The 19,686-nt window shown below is 35.9% G+C and overlaps 1 protein-coding gene and 2 non-coding genes across 3 annotated transcripts in view; all 3 read left to right on the top strand.

Annotated features, from left to right (window-relative positions):
- LOC145260353 (uncharacterized) overlaps positions 1-19,686 on the top strand; it is a 110,470-nt gene that overhangs the window by 55,223 nt on the left and 35,561 nt on the right. The gene's annotated exons all lie outside the window — the stretch shown is intronic.
- Positions 784-947, top strand: LOC145260786 (U1 spliceosomal RNA). Its single transcript, XR_013864367.1, has one exon. It is a non-coding gene; the product is annotated as a U1 spliceosomal RNA (small nuclear RNA).
- Positions 3,307-3,465, top strand: LOC145260790 (U1 spliceosomal RNA). The gene has a single exon (XR_013864371.1). It is a non-coding gene; the product is annotated as a U1 spliceosomal RNA (small nuclear RNA).

Genomic DNA, 19,686 nt, shown 5'->3' on the forward strand with positions numbered 1-19,686 from the left:
AATTATTAATTGCAGTTTGAAGAAGATAAACATTAAATCATTAAGTCGTTTCTGCTTTTTCATAGTTCGTATAGTACACACAAATCTGACGTCACGGAAACATGCGGTCAAATCTTCACATTCGTTTGGCAGTCCCTACTGAACGCTTGCTTGTTTATGCTAGTCCTAGCTAAAGTTCTCATTCACCATAATACCGCAAACACATCGAGATTGTTCTACTTAAATTATATGTTTTTTGAGTGGGGTTTAAGATAAAAAAAATATTGATATGTAAATAATATAATTTTTTGAAACTGTAACAAATAAAAAGATAAGGGGAGGCAACTCTTCCGGTCGTAGTTTTGTTTTTGTTTTTAATTTGCGATTTGAAATAATTTTTTAGTTATCGAAAAAACAAAAATGATGCGTAAATAAATAATTTGATTTGACTCAACGAAAAATGTGTTTGTTTCTTGTTTGTTTGGTTCAAAATGGAAGGAAATTGCATTTGTTTGTATTTTTTATTAACGTATGAATTATTGTTGATGCGATACAAACGACCTTGACATTGAATATTACGGTAAAATATATGTTTATTTAAGAAATATCGTATTATATGAAAAGGTTAATGTGTTTAAATGGTTATGAATTGTTTGTTATGAAATGTTGTTATTGATAAATGTAAAAGTTGTAAAGTGTTAATGTTGTTGAAATTTGTTTGAATGTATTTTGTTAAGTTGTAAGTCGGTGTCGGTATTGTGTGTCGGTGTGTGATATAAAAATGTGCCTGAAGTTGTGAAAAGCATACTTACCTGGCACAGGGGTAAACGGTGATCATCCAGGCCGTTCTCCCAGAGCGAGGCCCTTCCATTGCACTACGGTTGGGTTGACCTTTGCGATCGTCCCAAATGTGGACGACTCGGGTGCGCTATTTCTAAGTGTGGGGTCTGCGTTCGCGCTCACCCCGATAACTAATCTAAAATCAGAACATCTTTTGTTTTTTTAAAAAAAACCTCCCCAACTCTATAACATAAAGTGTACATGTTTTGTCTTTTTTGGTCACTCTGTATTATCTCGTAATTGTATTTTGTTAACTTTACATTATTACAAGTTCAATAATTCAGAAATATTATAAACATTTATATAGAAAATATCCATAATAAATTTCTATGCAGTAAGTCGGTGGGTCTGCGGTTGGGTGCCTGGACCGGAGTAAATTCGCTTCCGGGCATCTTCAGTTGGACCGACGGCCCGGTCCGGATCCTCGGTGTGTGGTTCGGACCGGGTCTCCAGCTGAAGAAAAACTGGTCGGAAGTAGAGACCAAGGTCGAATCCTCTGTTAAGACTTGGGTTCGAAGGAAATTGTCCTTGAAGGGTCGAGCGGAGGCGTGTGCTACATACGTCTTTCCGCTCATCCTTTACCGTCTGTCTGTACTTCCCCTCCCTACAAAACGACGAATCAGCTTACAGGAGCACCTCGCCACACTCTTGTGGAACGAGGGTAAGCATTATGTTTGCAGAGAGGTCTGTGTTCGAAATCCGAGTGAGGGAGGCTTGGGACTGCCCGATCTCATGTGTCACAAGCACGCAGAGAGGTTGGCCTTCCTGAGCCGTTCATTGTACGTAGACGTTCCATGGGTCACTGCGGTTGAAAGCTCGTTTTCCAATCTCACACCTGACCCCTCGGTCGAAGCACGGCGGAGACCGAGGGGGGAACAAACATTCTACGCTGAATGCCGGTCCGCACTTAGAGCGTTGCCGGGGACCAGTGTCCTCGAACAGTCTAGGAACAGGCTTTATCGGGAGCTAGTGGGGCGTAGCAAAAAGGAACCGCTAGTGAAACGGACGGGGATGTCGTTGGAGGAGGTCCGCTCCCAGTGGAGTTGGGCGCTGGGACGGGACTTTCTTACAAATTCGGAATTTTCCCTTACCTGGCGACTTGTCCGGAACGCACTGTCCCTCCTTGAGGAACTCAACCTTTACAATGAAGAAACCCGGGTCTACTGCCTGCGCTGCGACGAAGACATGAGAGAAACTGTCGGTCATGCCTTTTTCCGCTGTAGCAGGCTCAAGTCCCTTCTAGGGTACGTCAACGAGGTAACGGCTCGCATCGATGCCGAGCGCTGGCTTGAACTAGACGAATCATATTTTGTGGAGAACATTGATCCGCCGCTGCCTAGGGAGAAAAGAATGGTTTTTCTAGCGATACTAGCAGTAGCGAGGATGGTCATATGGATCACACGCCTCAAGCGAGTCCGCGAAGGGATATCTGTTCCGGATCGGGATCTGATAGTCTACTTTAAGCATCTGCTTAAAGTGAAGATCAGATGCGATTGGAAGAGGTTGCCTCGAGTGGCCTTTGACAAGAGGTGGGTGCATGACGCTAGCTTGTGCATCCGACGAGGCGCCAAGTTTGAATTCGTGTTACCACCATAGGCATGGCACATGCGGTACTGGGTCCTACGGAGCCCATCCCGCTAGGTTAGACAAATAAAAAGTAAAGAGACTCTTGACTGGTGGTACAAATGAGATCCTGCCCCTCGATTTTTTTTTTTTTTTTTTTTTTTTTTTTTTTTTTGGCACTAGAGAACCTTCCGAGGCTACCCTACCACTACCCCCCCCTATCTTTTTGTTTTATCATCCCCTGATCAACCCTCACTCGAAGGTCGCCACCAAAGATATTCCCCCCCCCCCTTTTTGTTATTAGCAATCGATTTATTTTACTCCCAACACCCGACATGAAGTCTTCCCAATCCCCATTAGGGATCTCCCTGCTTGTTTTCGGTGCCCCGGAAAACAGTAGGCGATCTAACTACTTAGATTAGCTTAGGGAGGGACCTTACTAACAATGCACTAGGCAATTTTATTTTTGTACATTTTTCCTATATTTCTCACTCCCCAACACGAACTATTTTTCTTCCAAATTCAAGAACTTTTTATTTTTTCCAATGAATTGAACTTTTTCACACACACACACACACACACACACACTTTAATAAATTAAATAAATAAAAAAAAAAAAATGCGCACACACACATACAGAAATTGTATATATATATATCCTTTTTGTAAAAACGCTGGGGTTTTCATTAGTTAGCTTTAGATTCCACAGAGTGAATGAGGTATTGTGGTAAATGTTGCCAGTCAAGAGTAAAGTCGCCAAAGACGCCATTCTTACTTTAGTTACAAAGACCCTGCAACACTCCCCTCCCCAAATCTTATAGGGCCTTGTGCCTAAATTTGTTTTGTCTTTTGGAGAATTTACTTTTTTTAAATGTTTTAATTTTATATTGGAATTTTTTTTTAATTGTAATTTTTTCTTTGAACAAAATAAATTAAATATAAACGGTGATCATCCAGGCCGTTCTCCCAGAGCGAGGCCCTTCCATTGCACTACGGTTGGGTTGACCTTTGCGATCGTCCCAAATGTGGACGACTCGGGTGCGCTATTTCTAAGTGTGGGGTCTGCGTTCGCGCTCACCCCGATAACTAATCTAAAATCAGAACATCTTTCTTTTGATAATAAAAAAAAACAGTCCTCAATTCTATCACATAAAGTGTACATGGGGCCCGTTTTGTTTGTTTGTTTTTTTGGTCACCCTGTATTATCTCGTAATTGTATTTTGTTAACTTTACATAATTACAAGTTCAATAATTTTGTAGTAATATTTCAGAAATATTATAAACATATATATATAGAAAATATCCATAATACATTTCTATGTGTTGAGATTCGTGTTCACCGAGATAATTAAATGAAAACCATTAAATAATATGCATTATTTTTGTGCAAAATTGGTTCAGTTTAAGAAGACCAAAGGATGGAACAATAAAAAAAAAAATTGTCGTTTTATTTATATATATATATATATATATATATATATATATATATATATATATATATATATATAATATAAAAATTATAACACGGAAATTACTTAATTGTCGATGCAATAATTTATTTCAACCTTATGGTATTTTCAAGCATCTAAATCAGACAATTACATTTTTGATACTGAAAAAGAAAAGAAAAATCGTGCTTCGACCCTCAAAAAACCAAAGGTGGTGGTAGTAGCAATCCACTTAATACATTTATAGAGAGGGTGGTAGGGATTTAAAAAAAAATAAAAATTAAAAATTAAAAATAACAAATAAAAAAATTAGATTAGACACTTATAAGCGGCAGCTCGATGTAACCATAGATACACACACACACACACACACACACTCACACACACACACACGCAACACATACACACACACACGCCTCTAAGATGTACGTTCTGACATGTAAATGCCTTGACACGCGTTTACTAACCTAGGAAGGGGGGGGGGCGAAAGTATACGGATATATAGTGAAAGAAATAGAACAGCGCGTAATGGAAAAAAGAAGAAAAAAAAAAAAAAAAAAAAAAAAAAGAGGAAGAAAAGAAGAGGATACAGTGATTGAGTCATGGAAAGTAGGTCTATTAAAAGATAAATAAATTAATAAAAAATATAACTAAAAAAATAAATAAATAAAAATAAGAAAATAAAAATAAAAAGAATATTATATATAAAGTTTTAAAACTATCTGTATGTTATTATGTAAAAATTGATATTATCTTATAATTCATTTAAATATTTTATATGTGATATAATACTATGAATTTAAAAATTGAGTCTATATATTTAATATTTTATATATTTTCATGTAAATAATTTTATTGGTGATTATAGCGGTCGTTGTAATTAATATTTCAATTCTTAATTGATTAAGAAGTGGGAAAATGTAATATTGATCGCCCCCAATTCGATAGGACGTATCTAGTTTCGGTTAATATATACTTTTATTCCCTCCGTACAACAAAATTATTATCATGCACGCATAAAGAAATAAGTAAAATAATTAAATTTTTGTGTTGATTTGTATCAAATCTAATAATATCTAGTTTTAGTATTTGGTCTTTTTGACTTTTTAGTACTTTGATAAAATGATAGAGGTTCTTGCAGCAAAAGTAAAGATTGTGGAATCAACTAAAATGAAAATACAGATCTTGACACTTGCCCCTACCGATTGATCACACAAAAATGTATTTGGTGTTTCAAAACACATTGTACACAAGATTCGCAAATTGTGTTTGGAAAGTGGTATTTTAGTTTTAAAAATTCATATGCATTTAAAACAAAAGAAATCATTTTTTTGTTTCGTGAAAATAATGTAATTAATTTTTTAAAATTCAATCAGTAATAATTGCTTTTAAATTAATGTTTAATGTCATCTACAAAAACTCTTAATGCATGAATTACAGACAATCTGTCCGTACCATACAAAATGCAATATCTGCAAAATATATTTAAATTATTTTCTTTTTAAATTAACAAAGATTATCTTATTGAATAGTTTAAGAAATTACTTAGCACAATATGAACATTTGAGGAATTTTGGAGCATTAGGATTATTGTCTTTATCAATCTTTCACTGAATTACTGTGCGTACATAGAAAAAAAAGATAAACTTCACAGGGCCATATCTTCTAAAGTAGTCTAGAAACCCTCACAATTTTTTTTTTGAGAACTTCAGCAGTCATAGATGCTATAAAAAATATGATGAAAATTGAAGAGGACATATTTTCTCTAGACTGACCGTAAGCTATTTTCTACCAAGTATGGGGTTAAAATAATGAAATATTCGGATTCTACAGTCCTTTAATGCCCTTCCTACCAAATTTCAGAAATATTGAATGCATGGAAGTATTTTTTTTTTTTATTATTTTAGAAAACACTGAAATTTCGTGACGTTCCGCGGCGTAAATTTAGAAGCAAAATATGCAAATTTTACACTCCCCCTAAAATGTGAACGGTAAGGTTTTGGACCAAATAATTTGGCAAATTTTCTTAACTCATGAAAGGTAATATTTGTGCCAGATTTCAAGTAATTCGGTGTTGGTGGGTGCAGATTTCATCTTTTTGGGGGTGTTTTGACATGGAATGACTCACACTAGAGATGCTAATGTTTTGGCCAAATGATTGGTTAAAATTAAAAGTCCTCATCAGGCAACTTAATAAATGGTTGCTTTCCACAAAAGAAATCGATCCTCATATATATATATGATTGATTGAAGGTTACTATTTTATTAATAGTTTCTGACATCTGTTTTTTCCAGCGATATTAATGTATAGATGAACAAAACTGATTAAAAAGAAAAAGGATGAAAAAGTGTCACCATTTCTTACCGTTTTAAGTATATTGAAGCAATCGTATTCAGCATCACTGCAGTAGCCAACAATCGGCTTTGAAACATTCAATGCTAATTTGATTTGTGTACAAAAAACTTCTTTTTGTGTCTCGGCTTGCAAATAAAACCTGAATAATATTGTTGTATTGTCTATTTATAAAAGATTGTTACGTTGTCGCTTCATAAAGGATTGAGTGTTTGATTATTTTATCAGAGTTAATGTCGTGTCAATTTATATGCTGATAATATTGCTGGAAAGATTATATATTAGTGGCCTGGCAAAGCCATAGGGGAGACAACTGAAGTAGCAAAACTGAAGCTGGCCTGCAGGACACTATATATATAAATATAGGCAAATGTGAGCATATTTTATTGGTTTGAAAATCTTTTTTTTTTTTTTTTTTTTTTTTACCAAATGTCATAAAATTTTAATCATAGGATAGGATAAGAATCTTCAAAACGCCTGCACATTTTCGTGTAGTTTCGTCCCTTAGAACCAAAGATATGAGCATCTCAATATTCAATTTAGTTACCAGTCTAGACACATATACCACCTTTTTTGGCAATTTTATAAGTTCCAAATCTCGGTGACTATTGATCGGAATTTAACAAATAAAGACTCGTTAGAAAGCTAATGACCTAAATTGTGTAGTGGGCTATATAACATTTGTCCTTAAGGTCACACATTAAGAGCCTATTTTTGGCACTTTTTTACAGCCAAAAAAAGTTTCAATCATAGTCATGTTTTCCTAGTTTTGCATATGAATCACAAAATATCTGATATTTCCTGAAAACCTCTGGCCTTGATGGAGGGGAGACTAAAACTTGGCGCTAAGGTTTCAAATGATCTAAAATAACAACAAGGGGAGACTTGATTCCAAATATTTCTCATATGTTACATCTCCCCTCTTTGCTTTTCATATCCCACTTAAAATAAATTTCACATTGTATAAGGATTATTTGATAATGGATGAATCTTTATAAGAGGGTTTAACATATTAGTCATTGTAAAAAATTTTGCTGATTTGCCACCTTTTGATGTAATGGTTTGACATAACTTGCAGACAGCTGTATTCTTATTCTTGGGATTTCCATCAACATACTTCCAGCAGAAACTGGTTTCCATAATGGTTGAAGGTTGTTGTCAATATAAATTTTTTACATATTTAAATTAACTATGTCTGATATCTAGTTAGTAATTTATCTCAATAAAATATTATCTAAACCAGAAAAATAAAAATATGTAATGATAGCAAGAGTCCGAAAATAAGGAACAAGAGTATGACTGATGAAGAATGCTTTACTTTCAGTTCGCACATCGTCAGATATATAGATAGATTTCTATGAGTCGTTCTGTTTATAATTGTTTATTTTTGAAAAAGCAAACAAACAAACTTACAGCCATTGAATTATACTTTTGCCATACTTAAGGTAAATGTGCACTGAACAGATGCCATAATACTTAGTTAAATTCAAATTTTGATATCTTTTTAAAATGAAATTGTTAGTTGAAAGTATAGAATAGTTAAAAACACTCTCCCCATGTTAAGAAGGGCTTTTTAAATAGAAAATAAAATGTAACCTTTTTTTTTTTTCATTTCTTTTAAACAAACATTGATGACACATTGGGTGAAATATTTAATTTATATGTTAATAATAAGGTCTATAAAACTAATTAAGACAATTTCTGTTTACAGCATTTTTTGTACAATTTCAGTTTTTTAAAGAAAACTTTTGTTATCATGTCCCTTAATTAAGTAAGACTTCTTATAAAGATTCTAACAACTTTAAACGCAAAAAATAAAACAAAAAACAATTGGGACGCTGAAAATGTACAGAGTAAAACAATACGTTTTATTGACGCGTTGATTATTATGGTTGTCAACTGGTCAAAGTTGATTTATTTGTAAGAAAATTGCAACAGTATAGTTGTAATACGAAATAGTTGCAAAACATCCCCATGTGAGTGACGAAACGCGCTCTAGACACCCATACAGTCACCAGCCCATCACTGGGAAAAGTGCATTGAGAACAGTTGTGAGTATGTAGAAAAATAAATTCGGAAGCATAAAAGGTCACTCTTCATACCTCCTAAACATTTTAAGTAAAAAAAAAAAAAAAAAAAAAAAGGAGGCTTTGCTTTTGGAACGATCCTCGTATGACAAAGCACGCTTTGAATGGGCATCGTCCATTGCTGGCAAAACTGCATTGACAATTCTGGTGACTGTAGAAAAATAAATTCTGGAGCATTAAAAGGTTGCTCGTTTTAATGATACCATTCTCATCTTTGTAGGTCTTTAACATTTTTTAGTTAAAAAAAGCGGATCCATTACTTTTGCAAAGACCCTTGTAATATATAATACCCTTGTAATAATGTAATATATATCGTTCTAAAATATAAAATAGAAAGTAAAACCAGAGAAGATCCGCCCCATAAAAGAAGAAACAACAGAAAAGATATTACACAAGATTCAAAAAAGAAAAAGTAATCCCTGGGAAAATGGATATTAATTGTGCCTAGTAATTTAAAGAGATTTTTATTTAAAAATGAACAATATTTGGAGGTTAGGTCATAATTAAATAAATTCAAGAAAGTTAATTTGGTGCTTTTAGAATTGTTCAAGTTAGTTCACATGAGAAAAGAAAAATGAGAAATAGGGAAAAGTGGCAATCGACTAGAAAAAAAAACACCAAAAAAAAATGGTTATGTAAGGAGAGGTAACTCTACTGATTTTTTTATTTTTTTTATTTATTTATGTGTCTGTGTGTGGGGAGGGGGACGTCATCTTCTCTATCTTCTATCTATCTTCTTCCGTCTTTCTATATATGTGAAATGGACTCAATTTTTCCCCTCCGAGTTTGACCTCAATAGGATTAAAGATCACAACATTTCATTCATGCAAATGTAATATGCACAAACTCCAGCACATTATCTGAGGTGTGCTATAGGTCTATTACCTATACACTTGCTCGATAATCGTACATTCCTATATTTTTCCTGGTGAGAGTTCACTGCAAAAATTAGTTATAATCAACGGAAGTTGTAAAATCTTTTCTCTCTATTAAATTCCTCCTTTCCCCGCGCCTCATTTACACCGCTGCTTGATCGTTCACAAGGGACTGCTACGAACGCACACCGATTTCGGGTTTAATAGTTGCTTATAAAAACTGAAATGCTTCCTATTGGGGAAACGCACTACGCTTACTTTTACGTTTTTAAATTACCATTTCCTTCCATACATTTTCAAACTATGAAAAATAAATAAATAAGGATTCTTTCCATTCCCTCCCCCCCCCCAGCCACCTATACATACATTACATAATTTCCGGTTTATTTCGTTTCGTTTCGTTCTCCGTTTCTTTTTTATGTTGACATTTTCCCGATTTTTTGGGGACACTCGCCGTCATTATTTTTTCTTCTCACCATCGTTATTTTTTCTTTTTTCTTGGGGGTGAGGGTGGGTACATAATTGAATATTACTTTTCCTCTCAAAATATTTACACCATGATGATTATCGCATTTCTTAATGTAACTATGTCTGATATCTAATTAGTAATTTATCTCAATAAAATATTATCTAAACCAGAAAAATAAAAATAGGTAATGGTAGCAAGAGTCTGAAAATGAGGAACAAGAGTATGACTGATGAAGAATGCTTTATTTTCAGTTCACACGTGGTCACAATTTAATATACAATTCTTCAACATGAAAACTGAAAGATGAAGTAATAATTTTCTTTTACAAATGATTTAAAGTAAAAACTAATAATGTTAATTCGACAGGAAGAGAAAGGAATGAAATTTCCCATATGCTTACATCTATTTGTCTCAAATTCAGTGCAGTTGCAAAAGTCTACAGTGTAGGCAATGCATATCTCTTGGATAAATTTTCACTGGCAAACAAAAGACGGAATTAACTTGCCTTTACAATATAATTAATACTAGATTACTCGTGACCCGTTGGGTCAGTATGTTATATTAGCTATGGAATGAATGTATGAGCGTGACAAATAATTTTATGAGTGATAAAAACTATTTAGCGAAGAAGATCGAAATTACTAGATTACAAAATGTAAACAATGCATTCCTATATGCCACTATAAACGTACGGAGTTAAGAGGGGATGCATCATATTAGTTAATCAACGTATCTTTGTCAATACAGTAAAAAAAAAAAAAATTCCTATCATTTTCTCGTTTTCTTTTTTTTGTTTTTTTATATAAAGATCGAATACATCAATTTAATTTCATTCCGTTTCGTTTACTTCCGTTCCGTTTCGTTCCATGTCCTTTTTTTACTTAGGCACCACCAAAAATGGCCGAAAAATCAAGTTGTTTTTTTAAAACGAAATTACATTTATTAAAATCCATTATTTCTGAGTAACTTATTTTTTTTTTTCCAGAAAGATAAAACCCTGAATTTTATCATATAGAAAACAGAATAATGTAGAACGTTTTCTACTGTTTTTAATTAAATTTTAAATGTTAATTGACATTTTTTGTCTTGCACAAAAAAATGTACATAATAAATAAAAAAAGGTTTCTGAAATAATTTATTTATTTGTTGTCTAACTAAGATTTAGGGTGATTTTCTAAGAGAATATGCAAAAATATTATAAGTACCTGGATTTCAAATAATTCCACTTATTCATATAGGCAACCAGTTACTTTGCGTCGATCTAGAGTCTAGATCGACAATGTTTACGTTTGCATTTGATAAAAAGCAAACTATGGAAGACCAAACAGGCCAAAAAAACTTATTTTTTAGTGACGAAAATTTCAATGTATTATTAAACTGAGGCTGGCCAGTACCAGATGGGTGACCATTTGTATGAGTTTTGTTTTTAATGAGTGTGTGGGGGCCAGGTCCCCAAAATTGGGAGGGGGGGGCAATTTAAAGCAGAATAAAAAAAAAAATTATTTCAGTGCGTTTGGTCCACCGTAGTCGAAAGGCGGCAAACGTTTTTAAACAGGATCGAAAAAATGATGCTATTTTTAACACAAAGGGCCCAATATTTATCAAAATTTTTTCTTTTTTGTATCGATTCTTCAAAGCATGCCCTGTTTAATAATGGTCATGCATTATTCGGCTCGCTAAAAAAAAATTGCTAATTTATTTATCAAAGATTTTAAAATGGCTTTTTTCGTATAAATATTAAAATTTTTTTTTTTGTTTGTTTTGCTTAACTTAAATTAATTATTTTACTTAACATATTCACTGAATTTCACATTTCAAAACTCAAGCGGGATAATTAAACACAATCGAAGTTCTGATATTCAGACGTCAAAATAAGGTGTGCAAACAATTTTTTTTTTTTTTTTTTTTAAATCTATAATCCTGTCCCTTACAACAACACAATATGTTTTGTTCAGTTTCAGATGATTATTTTAAGCATATTTGGGACCCCCTCAAAACAAGGCAGAGTTTTGTAAGCAAAAAAATATATATATATATAAATATCATTTATGAAAAATAAGTACACTGTTATAAAGTTCATTCTTCTCTTAATAATCGCTGAAAATTTCGTATTGATTGGATAATTACCTGATTTTTGGTAGATTTTTAAAAAGGCGGTCCTTCAAAAAGTATTTTCCTGCCCCCCCTCCCCTAGTTTTGGCGGTGCCTAGGTTTATTAGTGTCCAATCAATAATAATCCACTGAAAAAAATGTAAATGAATAAATGAACAGAAAAAAAATAGAGAATGAAAAAAATGACGCTCATTTAGATCCATCAAAAACGATATCGTTATTGTTTGTTTGTTTTAAAATAAAATCGGTTGGTTCCGGTTTTATATCACTGTTGATTGCATATAAATGACCTTGACATTAAACATTACGGTAAAATGTTTTTTATTTTTTTTTTAATTTTTATTTTTTTTAAGAAATGTATGGTGAGAAATTGTTATGAAATGTTATTGATGACTAAAAATTGTACAAAGGTCTTAATATTGAATATAATATAAATAATCAATTCTCATCTAAACATTTCTAAAACATTAAAAGACAATTTCCTCGTTTTATTTATTTTGCATGATATGAAATAAAATTGTTTGAAGTATATATTTTATATTTTGTGAAAAACAAAAACTTAGGCTCAATGCCATTCAAAAATTGGTCATCCTCGTCACTGTACCCTAAGGACTGCCAAAAGTCACCACAGAATTACCCCACCCTATATGTAACACGATGTAACTTTATTATAAATTAATGTTATCAGTATAACTTTTGTACCATTTAAAAGAAGAGCAAAATAAACCAGTAATGATTTAAAAAATTTTTTTCATCGGATGAAAATAATAAAATTGCGAGACGAAAATCGTGTTTACATAATTGGCGTTTTAAAATAACGTTCCCATATAGTAGACATTCCGAATGTGAAAACATACCCGTATTAAATAAATCTAGCAAAAATCAACTAATGGTCAGATTTCCGTGAAATTTTCGATACTTACCCATTTTAGAATGAAATTACATATAAAATGCAGTTTTCATAACATATATGAGGGGAATATTTTTTAGTGCCTGTCCCCCCCCCCCTCATATTTATTTTTTCGAAATTCGAGCAAAATATATTTAAATCTATCAAAATTTCTATTTATTATCAAACATAAAAGTTCAAATAAGTAAAAAAAACATTTTTGTAATTATTTGAATACACATATTGAACAAAAATTTACCTTGAAGTTGCAATTAAAAAATTGATATAAACTTAATTAGGCACCGCCAAAACTGGGGGGGGGGCAGGTCAGTACTTTTTGACGGACCGTCTTTTTAAAAATCTACCAAAAATCAGGTAATTATCCGATCAATACGAAATTTTCAGCGATTGTTAGGAGAAGAATGAACTTTATAACAGTGTACTTATTTTTCATAAATGATATTTATATATATATATTTTTTTGCTTACAAAACTCTGCCTTGTTTTGAGGGGGTCCCAAATATGCTTAAAATAATCATCTGAAACTGAACAAAACATATTGTGTTGTTGTAAGGGACAGGATTATAGATTTAAAAAAAAAAAAAAATTGTTTGCTATCTTATTTTGACGTCTGAATATCAGAACTTCGATTGTGTTTAACTATCCCGCTTTTGAGTTTTGAAGTGTGAAATTCGGTGAATATGTTAAGTAAAATAATTAATTTAAGTTAAGCAAAACAAAAAAAAAAAATTTTTAATATTTATACGAAAAAAGCCATTTTAAAATCTTTGATAAATAAATTAACAATTTTTTTTTAGCGAGCCGAATAATGCATGACCATTATTAAACAGGGCATGCTTTGAAGAATCGATACAAAAAAAAAAATTTGATAAATATTGTGCCCTTTGTGTTAAAAATAGCATCATTTTTTTCGATCCCGTTTGAAAACGTTTGCCACCTTTCGACTACGGTGGACCAAACGCGCTGAAATAATTTTTTTTTATTCTGCTTTAAATTGCCCCCCCCCCATTTTGGGGAGCCTGGCCCCCACACACATACATATTAAAAACCAAACTCATACAAATGGTCACCCATCTGGTACTGGCCAGCCTCAGTTTAATAATACATTGAAATTTTCGTCACTAAAAAATAAGTTTTTTTGGCCTGTTTGGTCTTCCATAGTTTTCTTATTATCAAACGAAAACGTAAACAGTCGATCTGAACTCTACGGCGACGCGAAATATCTGGTTACCTATATGAATAAGTGGAATTATTTGAAAGTCAGGTACTTATATTATAATATTTTTGCATATTCTCTTAGAAAATCATCCTAAATCTTAGACAATAAATAAATAAATTAATTATTTCAAAAACCCTTTTTTTTTAAATATTTAAATACGTTTTTTTGTGCAAGACAAAAAATATCAATTGTTAACTTTTTGGGAAAATTTAACATTTAAAATTAAATTAAAAATAGTAGAAAAAGTTTTACATTATTCTGTTTTCTATATGATAAAATTCAGGGTTTTATCTTTCTGGAAAAAAAAAAGTTACTCAGAAATAATGGATTTTAATAAATGTAATTTAGTTTTAAAAAACAACAACAACTTGATTTTGCGGCCATTTTTGGCGGTGCCTAAACTTAATATTATGTTTTTTAAATAGCGTTTTTTTCAAATTAATATATACTATAATCAGTTGAATTGCCAAGATAAAGAAACTTCGTAAACATTAACTTTTAAAAGATTAAAACGATTAAAATTCCATTATTTCAAAATGTTCCGTTATAACATAGATTTTTAATTGTGTTTAAATTTTTTTTTAATATTAAGTTTTCATATAAACATGACTCTTGTCAGCTATTTTATCACCAGATTAAAACCAATTTGTAAATATTATTGCACAATATTAAGCATTTTGTAGTCCCCCCCCCCCCATATTTTGTTTGTCTCTTTTGTGAGAAAATAAAAATAAAAATAAAAAAAGAAGATTGCTTACTTGGTGGCGCCGGCCTCGAGGGCGGAATTCTAATCTGAGTGGTTGAGAGAACGAGTCTCTTATAGACTTGGAGGAGTAGGGGGAGGCACTATTCTTCTATTATAAAAGAATTGTGTCTCTGACTAGCACCAGTTCTGTTAACGACTTACTGGTGAACGGTTGGCACAAATTAGTTACTCGCTGCTCGCCGTACTACAAAACTTGTTACTCGACCCAGTAGGGGGGGGGAGGTCGCATAGGGCATCCTTTGCAACCCCTCGGAGCTTACGCTATCACCGGGTAATCTACTTTACCCTCTAAATAGTTTTTTTTTCCACATCTTGCAAAGGATTTGCTGCTTACTCTTTCGTCGGTTAACTACTCTCATGAACGTCATGAAAGAGCAGCTCCTACGCAGAAGGGAGTCATTGACTCAGAAGATTCAGGGACGACTGAAGATGTGTCGTGATGGAGTTAGGCCATCGGCGTACTCATTCTTAAGGACGGAGATTCGACAATTCATTGTCGAGTTAGAGACTTGTATCACACAGCTGGAGTTAGGCTCCTTTGATGAGAGTACACCTGCCGAGATTGAGGGTGCTTGGCTGCCTCAACTAAAGGATTATTATGAAGACTTGGGCGATTTGGATCAAGCATACCGACAGCCAGAGCCCAGCCCTTACTCGGAATCTGCCTTTGAGTTCTCAAGGGCTTCTGCAACTACCGGGAGAGGTTCTTCCTTCATTGTTAAACCCCCACGTATACAGATCACAGGGCCTACATTTAGCGGACAGGAAATGGAGTCCGACCGCATGAGTTTCAGAAACTTCTTGACTAGGTTTGAGAACTGCGTGATCGGCATGGCCAATGATGCCGAGAGGTTGAACTTCTTGAAGTGTTCACTCTCAGACAGAGCCTTGAGGCTGGTAAATCACCTGAGTTGCACTGACACCAATTACCAGCAAGCCATGGCTATACTGAAGAGGGAGTATCTGGACCTGGATGAAATCATTGACCAAATATTCCAGGATATTTTGGACTATGTACCAAAGAAAGGTGGAGCCCTTTTTGAGCTGGGGGACTTCGTTTCCAGGACGGCATCGCTGTTGGAAGAGCTGGGGAATTCCTTTTCGTGTGACTTTTCTGTGGACGATTCTGGCAGAGCCAGACTGATGGCTAAGATTCTATTTAGGAAATTTCCTCTCGAACTGAAAGGCGAGATAATAGCGCTAACAAATAGACGGGTGCCACCTTTGTCCTCCATATTGAGACTAACTGGAGAAGCAATAAAGAGATTGCAGATTAAGGGCGGTGTCTCCACTGCATTTACATCAACAGTAAGACAGAATACGTCTCAAAAGTTTGGTAGGGGGAACGCTATTACTCCTTCTTTTCATGTGGATGTGAACAATGCAACTTCAACCGGGTATTCCCGCACGTTGCCACCCATTCTCTCAGTTACATTCTCTTGTGGACCAAAGACAGTGTCAGTGAATTGCCTACTGGACACGGGTAGCGGGCGGACATATCTGGCGGCAGATGTACTGAGAACTTTGTGCCCAATCGAAACCCTTGGTGTCAATTGTCAGCTGAGATTGTCTACCTTTCTAGGTGAGTGTCAGCGTGGGTTCACAGAGGTAGTCCTGGGAGTTGACTTGGGTTCTAGAAGGACTGTGACATCTCCTGTCTTGGTAGCCGATGGTATGGACTTGTCGGTTCGAGTGGCCAACCTGGAATCTCTATTGCGTGTCTTTCAGGATGCAAAATATGCTTTGGCCGGCCAGTTTGAGACCGGAAAGGATTTAATACCGATCAAGGGAATAATTGGGTTAGACCTGATTGAACACCTGGACTCATTGAAGCTGATCCCGTGTTTGAATGGATGGGCCTTTGCAACCCCACCTGGATTGGTCCCGTTTGGAGCAGTGGACTCTTTGTTCTTGGAAGATAAGCCCCTCTCTGAGGTTACTCACCTCTCGTTTAATTCGGTAATGGAACATACCCCCCAGGTCGATTCATCACATTTATGTTTTGTCCTTGAAACACAATCAACATACCTGGATCCCATGGCGGAGTGCTTTCCTGACAGTATGGTACAAAGAGGGCTAGAACAAATGTTTACGTTGGAATCTCTGGGGCTTCCCAGTCAGGAGGACTTTTCTGATTACGATAAATTTCAGATGAAGCGATTTGAGGAAACGGTAGAGCTTCGGGATGGAAGCTATTATGTGGAGCTCCCCTGGCATCACGATAGATTAGCCAGAGTCCCCTCTAATCATGCAACTTCCTTGCATGTTTTAGACCGGGTAGCAGCAAACTTGACTAAAAGAAAAATATATGATGAATATTTGGAGGTGTTTCGTCAGCAACAGGAGGACGGTATAATTGAAGAGATTTTTGTCTCCCCTCAGGAGTTCGACAAATATGTGTGGATACCACATAGACCAGTTTTCAAGTCGGACCCTACGGCAACTACCAGGATAAGACCAGTGTTCAACTGTAGTTTGAAGACAGGAGATGGATTATCGCTGAACGAAGCAGCATATTCTGGCGTTAACTTAACAGGGGACATGATAAAGTTGTTGCTGGCCTTTAGAGCCAACAATTATGTGCTACTAGCAGACATTCGCCGAGCCTTCCTAATGATTCGGCTTAAGCTGGAGGCGGATAGGAACCGGTTTTGCTTTTTTCTTAAACAAGGAAATTGTTTGCGCTGCTTCCGCTATACCACCTTGATATTCGGGTTTACTTCCAGCCCATTTGTGTTGGGGTGCATCTTAAAATTGCATGCGGCAAAATACCCTCAGGATGCTTGCCGCAGAATGATGGAGGACCGGTTTTATGTGGATAACCTTGTGGCATCCGTGGCAGACGCGAGTGAGCTTACTACATTGTATTCCCTTGTTAGAGAGCGTTTGCTGGAAGGGGGCTTTATTATCCAGTCATGCAACTCAAACAGTCAGGCGCTCCGCAATAGGATGAAGGAGGATGGTGCTCTAAGTATCCATGAAGAGGAGTGGGAGAGAGTACTGGGCTACCGATACTCCCCACATTCGGAGGAGTTGTATGTTGCTCCGGTAAAGTGCAATCCTGACGTGACAACTAAGAGAGGTGTTCTTTCAGAGTCAGCTAAGGTCTTCGATCCGTTGTCCCTATGTCTCCCGGTTACTATCCGCAGTAGAGTGCTAATCAGGTCCATGTGGAAGAATGGTGCAGGTTGGGATGATCCACTCCAGCCAGCGATCTTGAGCGATTGGAGAGAGCTAGCCAGGGACCTTTCAGGGTTGAGTGATTTCCGTTTTTTGCGCAAGGCGCTTATGGCAGGGCTGCCTGGAGATATGTACCTGTTTTGCGACGCGTCCAAGGATGCATATGGGTTTGCCGTGTATATCGTACAAAATGGTCGGTCATCCTTATTATTTGCGAAAGCTAAGGTGGCACCTATGAAGGACAAGACTTTGCCTGTGTTGGAACTAATGGCCGTTTTCCTCACCTTCAAGTGTCTCCCCACAATCCTGGACAATTGTGAAGGATTTGTTCCCGAGAATTTGTGTATAGCCACGGATGCACAGGTGGTCTTGTCCTGGATTTTATCTCAAAACATGGCTAGCAAAAATGTTTTTGCAAAAAATAGACTTAAAGACATTCTGCAGATGAAAGTGGAGTTGGAGTCTCGCTATGGCTTGAAGACTCTCTTCAGATATGTTGATAGTACACTCAACCCGGCGGATTTGTTAACAAGAGGATTAACATTGAGAAAGTTCCAATCCAAGATGGAATTTTGGTGTTCAGGCCCTTCCTGGCTATGCGAAGGAATATCTCAATGGCCAGGACAGGATATGCCCTGTTTGAGTGAGATATGCCAGCGAATGACCCGCAGTTCAGCAAATTGTTCTTTGATCCATGATCAAGAGTACACTTCGGCCATACCTTTTCAGAGGTTTTCCTCATTCTCTGGTTTACTGACTGTTACTGCCTTGGTGTTTAAGTTCCTAGCCATCCGATTTAATCGACAATGGGACTACAACTCTAAGGCAGCGATCTACCTTATGAAGACAGTGCAACGGCAAGAATTTCCCGTGGAAGTGGAGTACCTAAAGGAGCCGAGTGGTAAACCCATGCCAGTTAGGGTTTGTGCTCTGGATCTTTTTCTGGACCCTGACGGTTTGATTCGATCTCGGGGAAGAATCAACCAATCTTCCCACTTTGGTTATGAAGTTAAAAACCCCATTCTGATAGGGAAACATCATCCTGTTACCAGACTCATCATTTTAGATTGTCATGAAAGGTGTTGCCACCTTGGAACTGGGTCAACTCTAGCGGAGTTGAGGCGAAGCGGTTATTGGGTCCCGCAGGGTCGACAAGCTGTGAATAAGGTACTGGCTGTTTGTGCCAGATGTAAACGTTATAATTCAACGCCAGTGACGCCGAATGCTGCTGGTGCCCTGCCGTCGCACCGTACCGATTTCAGAGTCCCCTATCAACACACTGGGATTGATTTTACTGGCCATCTTTGGGTGAGTGACGGGAAATGAGATACGAAAATGTACTTGCTCCTGTTCACTTGTTTGAATATCAGAGCAATACACATTGAAGTAGTTCCCAACATGAGCGTACCCTCTTTCTTCCAGGCACTGGTTCGATTTACTAACCGATATGGCGTTCCCGAAACCCTTTATAGTGACAACGCGAAAACGTTTATAGGAAGTGGAAAGATTTTCGATCGTCTCTCTCTTTTTACGGACTATCAAAGAAAATACGGTCCTTGTAAGTTAAAACTTAAAACCATTCCCTTGTTCTCTCCTTGGTATGGAGGAACATGGGAGCGATGTATCAAGACCATGAAGAATTGCCTATTTAAGATTCTTGGCAGCGGTAGATTGGATTACTTTACCCTTTTGACAGTGTTATCGGATATTCAGAGGTCTGTTAATAACCGGCCTCTTACTTACCAGGTGTCAGCCGACAAAAATGCTACTCCAATTACCCCTAATATGTTCCTTAAGCCCAATCAGAGCCCCGGGCTATTGATACGACTGGATAGAGAGGATAGAACAACCTTGTTGCCTCCCAGCAGGGAGAGGCTAATTCAAA

Source organism: Euprymna scolopes, chromosome 36 (assembly GCF_053919585.1).
Source record: "Euprymna scolopes isolate OS-2025 chromosome 36, ASM5391958v1, whole genome shotgun sequence".
In the NCBI taxonomy this organism is placed as follows: domain Eukaryota; kingdom Metazoa; phylum Mollusca; class Cephalopoda; order Sepiida; family Sepiolidae; genus Euprymna; species Euprymna scolopes.